The following is a 7,666-nucleotide window of genomic DNA, read 5'->3' on the forward strand; positions in this document are numbered from 1 at the left end:
GGAGCACCCAGATTCATAAAGCAAGTTCTCAGAGACCTACAAAGAGACGTAGACTCCCACACAATAATAATGGGATACTTTAACACCCCACTGTCAATATTAGGTCAACAAGACAGAAAATTAACAAGGATATTCAGGATTTGAACTCAGCTCTGGACCAAAAGGACCTAGTAGACATCTACAGAACTATCCACCCCAAATCAACAGAATATACATTTTTCTCAGCACCTCATTGCATTTATTATAAAATTGACCACATAAATGGAAGTAAGACTCTCCTTAGCAAATGCAAAAGAACAAAAATCATAACAAACAGTCTCTCAGACCACAGTGCAATCAAACTAGAACTCAGAATTAAGAAACTCACTCAAAACCACACAAATACATGGAAAGTGAATAACATGTTCCTGAGTGTCTACTGGGTAAATAACGAAATGAAGGCAGAAATAAAGATGTTATTTGAAACCAATGAGAATGAAGACACAATGTACCAGAATCTCTGGGACACATTTAAAGGAGAGTGTAGAGGGAAATTTGTAGCACTAAATGGTCACAAAGGAAAGCTGGAAAGATTTAAAATTGACACCCTACCATCAAAATTAAAAGAACTACAGAAGCAACAGCAAACAAATTCAAAAGCTAGCAGAAGACAATAAATAACTAAGATCAGAGCCGAACTGAAGGAGATAGAGACATGAAAAACCCTTCAAAAAAAAAAAGCAATGAATCCAGGAGCTGGTTTTTTGAAAAGATCAGCAAACTACATAGACCGTTAGCCAGAATAATAAAGAATAAATGAGAGAAGAATCAAATAGACTCAATAACAAATGATATAAGGGATATCACCACTAATCCCACAGAAATACAAACTACCATCAGGGAATACTATAAACACCTCTATGCATATAAACTAGAAAATCTAGAAGCAATGGATAAATTCTTGGACATATACACACTCCCAAGTCTAAATCAGGAAGAAGTCAAATCCCTGAATAAATCAATAACAAGTTCTGAAATTGAGGCAGTAATTAATGGCCTACCAACCAAAAAAAGTCCAGGAGCAGACAGATTCACAGCTGAATTCTACAAGAAGTACAAAAAGGAGCTGGTACCATTCCTTCTGAAACTATTCCAAAGAATAGAAAAAGAGGGAATCCTCCCTAACTCATTTTATGAGGCTAGCATTATCCTGATGCCAAAACTGGGAAAAGACAACAAAAAAAATTTCAGGCCAATATCTTTGATGAACATCGATGCAAAAATCCTCAATACAATACTGGCAAACCGAATCCAGCAGCACACCAAAAAGCTTACCCACCACAATCAAGTTGGCTTCATCCCTGGGATGCAAGGCTGATTCAACATACACAAATCAATAAACGTGATCCATCACATAAACGGAACCAATCACAAAAACCACATGATTATCTCACTAGATGCAGAAAAGGCCTTCAACAAAATTCAACACCCTTTCATGATAAAAACTCTCAATAAACTGGGCATCAATGGAACGTATCTCAAAGGAACAAGAGCTATTTATGACAAACCCACAGCCAGTATCATACTAAATGGTCAAAAACTGGAACCATTCCCTTTGAAAACTGACAGAAGACAAGGATGCCCTCTCTCACCACTCCTATTCAACATAGTATTGGAAGTTTTGAGCAGGGCAATAAGGCAAGAGAAAGAAATAAAGGAATAGGAAGAGAGGAAGTCAAATTGTCTCTGTTTGCAGATGACGTGATTGTATATTACAAAACCCCATCGTTTCAGCCCAAAATCTCCTTAAGCTGATAAGTAATTTCAGCAAAGTCTCAGGATACAAAATCAATGCGCAAAAATCACAAGCATTCCTATACACGAGTAACAGACAAACAGAGAGCCAAATCATGAGTGAACTCTCATTCACAATTGCTACTAAGAGAATAATATACCTAGGAATAGAACTTACAAACGATATAAAGGACGTCTTCAAGGAGAACTACAAACCATTGCTCAAGGAAATAGGACACAAATAAATCGAAAAACATTCCATGCTCATGGATAGGAAAAACCAATATTGTGAAAATGACCATACTGCACAAAGTAATTTATAGATTCAGTGCTACCCCCATTAAACTACCACTGACTTTCTTCACAGAACTGGAAAAAACTACTTTAAACTACATATGTAACCAAAAGAGCTCGCATGGCCAAGACAATCCTAGGCAAGAAGAACAAAGCTGGAGGCATCATGCTACCTGACTTCAAACTATACTACAAGGCTACAGTAACCAAAACAGCGTTGTACTGGTACCAAAACAGTTATATAGAACAATGGATTAGAACAGAGGCCTCAGAAATGACTCCACACTTCTACAACCATCTGATCTTTGACAAACCTGACATAAACAATGGGGAAAAGATTCCCTATTTAACAAATGTTGTTGGGAAAACTGGCTAGCCATATGCAGAAAACTGAAACTGAACCCCTTCCTTACACCTTATACAAAATCAACTCAAGATAGATCAAAGACTTAAACATAAGACCTAGGATCATAAAATCCTAGAAGAAAACTTGGGAAATACCATTCAGGACATAGGCATGGGCAAAGACATCATGTCTAAAACACCAAAAGCAATAGCAACAAAAGCAAAATTGACAAATGGGATCTAATTAAACTAAAGAGCTTCTGCACAGCAAAAGAATGTATCATCAGAGTGAACAGGTAACATAGAGAATGGGAGAAAATTTTTGCAATCTATCTGACAAAGGGCTAATATCCAGAATCTACAAAGAACTTAAACAAATTTACAAGAAAAAAACAACTCCATCAAAAAATGGGCAAAGTACATGAACAGACACTTCTCAAAAGAAGACATTTATGCAGCCAACAGACATATGAAAAAATGCTTATCATCACTTAGATTTTTGCATTAGNAATCCAGCAGCACACCAAAAGCTTACCCACCACAATCAAGTTGGCTTCATCCCTGGGATGCAAGGCTGATTCAACATACACAAATCAATAAACGTGATCCATCACATAAACGGAACCAATCACAAAACCACATGATTATCTCACTAGATGCAGAAAAGGCCTTCAACAAAATTCAACACCCTTTCATGATAAAACTCTCAATAAACTGGGCATCAATGGAACGTATCTCAAAGGAACAAGAGCTATTTATGACAAACCCACAGCCAGTATCATACTAAATGGTCAAAACTGGAACCATTCCCTTTGAAAACTGACAGAAGACAAGGATGCCCTCTCTCACCACTCCTATTCAACATAGTATTGGAAGTTTTGAGCAGGGCAATAAGGCAAGAGAAAGAAATAAAGGAATAGGAAGAGAGGAAGTCAAATTGTCTCTGTTTGCAGATGACGTGATTGTATATTACAAAACCCCATCGTTTCAGCCCAAAATCTCCTTAAGCTGATAAGTAATTTCAGCAAAGTCTCAGGATACAAAATCAATGCGCAAAATCACAAGCATTCCTATACACGAGTAACAGACAAACAGAGAGCCAAATCATGAGTGAACTCTCATTCACAATTGCTACTAAGAGAATAATATACCTAGGAATAGAACTTACAAACGATATAAAGGACGTCTTCAAGGAGAACTACAAACCATTGCTCAAGGAAATAGGACACAAATAAATCGAAAACATTCCATGCTCATGGATAGGAAAACCAATATTGTGAAAATGACCATACTGCACAAAGTAATTTATAGATTCAGTGCTACCCCAATTAAACTACCACTGACTTTCTTCACAGAACTGGAAAAAACTACTTTAAACTACATATGTAACCAAAAAGAGCTCGCATGGCCAAGACAATCCTAGGCAAGAAGAACAAAGCTGGAGGCATCATGCTACCTGACTTCAAACTATACTACAAGGCTACAGTAACCAAAACAGCGTTGTACTGGTACCAAAACAGTTATATAGAACAATGGATTAGAACAGAGGCCTCAGAAATGACTCCACACTTCTACAACCATCTGATCTTTGACAAACCTGACATAAACAATGGGGAAAAGATTCCCTATTTAACAAATGTTGTTGGGAAAACTGGCTAGCCATATGCAGAAAACTGAAACTGAACCCCTTCCTTACACCTTATACAAAAATCAACTCAAGATAGATCAAAGACTTAAACATAAGACCTAGGATCATAAAAATCCTAGAAGAAAACTTGGGAAATACCATTCAGGACATAGGCATGGGCAAAGACATCATGTCTAAAACACCAAAAGCAATAGCAACAAAAGCAAAAATTGACAAATGGGATCTAATTAAACTAAAGAGCTTCTGCACAGCAAAAGAATGTATCATCAGAGTGAACAGGTAACATAGAGAATGGGAGAAAATTTTTGCAATCTATCTGACAAAGGGCTAATATCCAGAATCTACAAAGAACTTAAACAAATTTACAAGAAAAAAACAACTCCATCAAAAAATGGGCAAAGTACATGAACAGACACTTCTCAAAAGAAGACATTTATGCAGCCAACAGACATATGAAAAAATGCTTATCATCACTTAGATTTTTGCATTAGAGAAATGCAAATCAAAACCACAATGAGATACCATCTCACACCAGTTAGAATGGCGATCATTAAGAAGTCAGGAAACAACAGATGCTGGAGAGGATGTGGAGAAATAGGAACATTTTTACACTGTTGGTGGGGGTGTAAATTAGTTCANTGAATCAAGTCCACCCATTAATATTTAGAAAACACCCACTGTTTGGGCTAACAGCATGACTAGTTGCATCTATTATAGAGGGATACTCATTCAAACAATACTTCCAAACAGAGACTCATGGAACAGATGCCTGGAAGCATCTTTACCATGGTAAAGATCTAAATGGAATATTACTATGATAAAGATGACTGGAAGCATCTCTATCTCCAAATACTGCTGTATGTCCTGTAAAGATGGTCTTTACATCCAACACTTTTTCTTCCTTTGAAACAGCACTGATGTCCCATAGGCAGATGGTGTGGTCATCTGAAGCAATAAGTAAGTGCCCACTGAGACTTGGGTTCCTTAAAAGCCCACAACCTTCCTTCTGATGTCCACAGAGATGAAGTCTGGGATGCAATCTTCAGAGGGTCTGGTTTCCAAGGATGTTTTGTGTAGTCAAAGACAAGAACATCACTGGATGGAGTCTTTGTTGTGATGATACAAGGGGAATATATCAGGCCCTGTTTACTTCTTCAGCTTAGTGTTGATTTCTATTTCAATTTTTCCACTAACTGAATCTCAACCTCCACATTCTCCTTCCTCGCTGTCATAGTGTGATGGGTCAAGCCGAGCATCATCATTAGGAAGCTGCACAAGGTGATTTTGTTCAACTGATGTGTGTGTACCCAGGACAAGTCGATGAATGCTGAAATCTTTCCCTTCTGGTCTAGTTACATCTGGAAGCCACTGTGCAGTTAGGCCAAGCCACTCCAGAGCCTGTGTCATCACCAAATCATAAGGAAAAGAGATGTTATTTTTCCATATTTTGTACTCCTCCTTGATCACATGTTCTTCTACTGTGTTGTCAAAGGCTGCTTCCTTGTTGGCCATAGCAGGCAGGTGAGCCAGGGAAATCCTGGGGTTGAGAATTGTGGGACGGGCAGGCTGTGGATTATATACAAATGCTAATAAGGATGTATAAATTATATTCACAACTCTTAATTGGTGCTAGTAACAAGAGAAATAGAAGCTTAAAATATCCAACTAGTTAATAAGGCTTTAAAGCAGAAAATTTACATCATTGTAAGTAGAGTCCTAGGAATCACACTAGATTTCTTTATAAGTTAAATTAAAAATAAAAATGCTTTACATTAAATAGGCTAATAAGTAATAAAGAGATTACCATACTAAATTTCCTTTATTCAATATCTATGTTTGGTTACTTTTTATGATGGAAAATGTGCCAGCTTATAATGCCCTACATTTTTACTAATTTCACTACATTTATCTAAGTGAATATTAAGCTTTGGAACAGAGCATTCCTTGCCAGAATCCAACTTAAATAAAACTACACATTTATCTTTAAGCAATTATTATCAAACATGCTTTAAAAACTTCTGAATAATTTCAGAGATCCTCTACACTTAAAGAATTCTTGTCATACAAACCTTAACCTAGACATTTCAAAAGGTTATGCCATTTCTCCAGAAAGGAAAATAATTAACACAATAAGTAAATATGTGAATAAAGGAGAGGACTCTGTGCCATTTACATTTCTTTACTGTGCTAATTTGTATTTATCAGGTTTTTGAAACTCATCACAAAATGTATTGTTATCTTTTTGATATTGACTCTTCCTGTATATTAATCTGGTTTATCATTCCATTTATTTATTACGTATTTTTTAAATGCATTAGTTATTTTTTCAAAATTATTTTATCTATAAAGATCTTGAATATATTTAATTTGACTTATTCCTATATGTCACTTGAGCTGCTGTTTCTGTGCGTTCGGTTTTAAAATTTTATTTTGAAAACAGTCTTGCTAAATATTAAAGTATTGATTTTTATATCATTTTATGTATTTTAATTTTGCTTATTTGGCTTTATTTTATCTTTAGATTCTATTGAATTTTCTGTACTGACAATAATTGTAGAAAATTATGAAAACATTTAAAATAATTCCTTTGCTATTCCTGTATGATTTATTCCTTTTTCTACTTTTACTGGGCTACATAGGACTTCTAGTAAATATCCTGTTGAATAGAATCCATGTTAGCTGGTAGTTTTGTTTTGTTTCTTACTTTTAGATAATATTTTTATAATTATTTTATCACACTGATATTTGCTACAGATTTTTTGATAAGTAGCTTTTGTTCAATAGAATAGTTTTTCTTATAATTCTGTATGTGTTTCATACATGAGCTTTAAATTTTACCAAAATCTTTGATTTTAGCTACCACTAAAATCACTTTAAATGTATTCATGTATCAAAATTAATTAGATCTCTTTACATTCCTAGGAATAATTCCACTTGATCATGGTGTGTGTGCATATGTGTGTGTACGTAAACATATATGCATTTATTTCACTGATATTCTATTGTTTTCTTTATGGTTTTGTGTTTATCTTTATAAAAGCAGTTGCCCCACTTTGCTTACAATACTGAACCGCTGATATTAGGTTGGATAATCTGATTTATTCATTCTACCAATTTAAATATTAATTTTATTTAAAACTCATCCTCACAGAAACACCCAGAATAATGTTTGACTAAATACCTGGGCAACCTATGGCCCACTCAAGTTACGAAAGTAACCATCACAAATGCCCTTCTCTATTATTACTATTGTATTAAATGAGATATGTAAAAATACCTGTAATTTTTTGTCTTTTAGAATATTTAATCAACATTTTACATATGAGAGAATTTATCCATTTCTTTAAAATTCCAATATATATCAACCTTAAACTATATCATGTGGTCATGGTGTTATTTTGTGAATAGATTCTTTACTAATGTTCCATATTCAAGTTTTAGTCTTCTCAAGGAAGTAGCATATGATTTTGTTGATAAGATCTATTATTTCTTTGCTTTCCATTTCATCTGTTTCTGCTTTTATGTTTAATTTTCTCCCTTCTTTCTTGGATTTTATGTTGTTCATGAAATGAATACTTAGCTTATGAACTTTATATCTTTCCTTTT

The 7,666-nt window shown here is 34.9% G+C and overlaps 1 pseudogene; it reads right to left on the minus strand.

Annotated features, from left to right (window-relative positions):
- Window positions 1-4,789: 4,789 nt before the first annotated feature.
- LOC108540753 (histone-binding protein RBBP4 pseudogene) lies at window positions 4,790-5,616 on the minus strand (annotated as a pseudogene).
- Window positions 5,617-7,666: the final 2,050 nt, after the last annotated feature.

Source organism: Rhinopithecus bieti, unplaced genomic scaffold (assembly GCF_001698545.2).
Source record: "Rhinopithecus bieti isolate Rb0 unplaced genomic scaffold, ASM169854v2 scaffold_18644, whole genome shotgun sequence".
Taxonomy (NCBI): domain Eukaryota; kingdom Metazoa; phylum Chordata; class Mammalia; order Primates; family Cercopithecidae; genus Rhinopithecus; species Rhinopithecus bieti.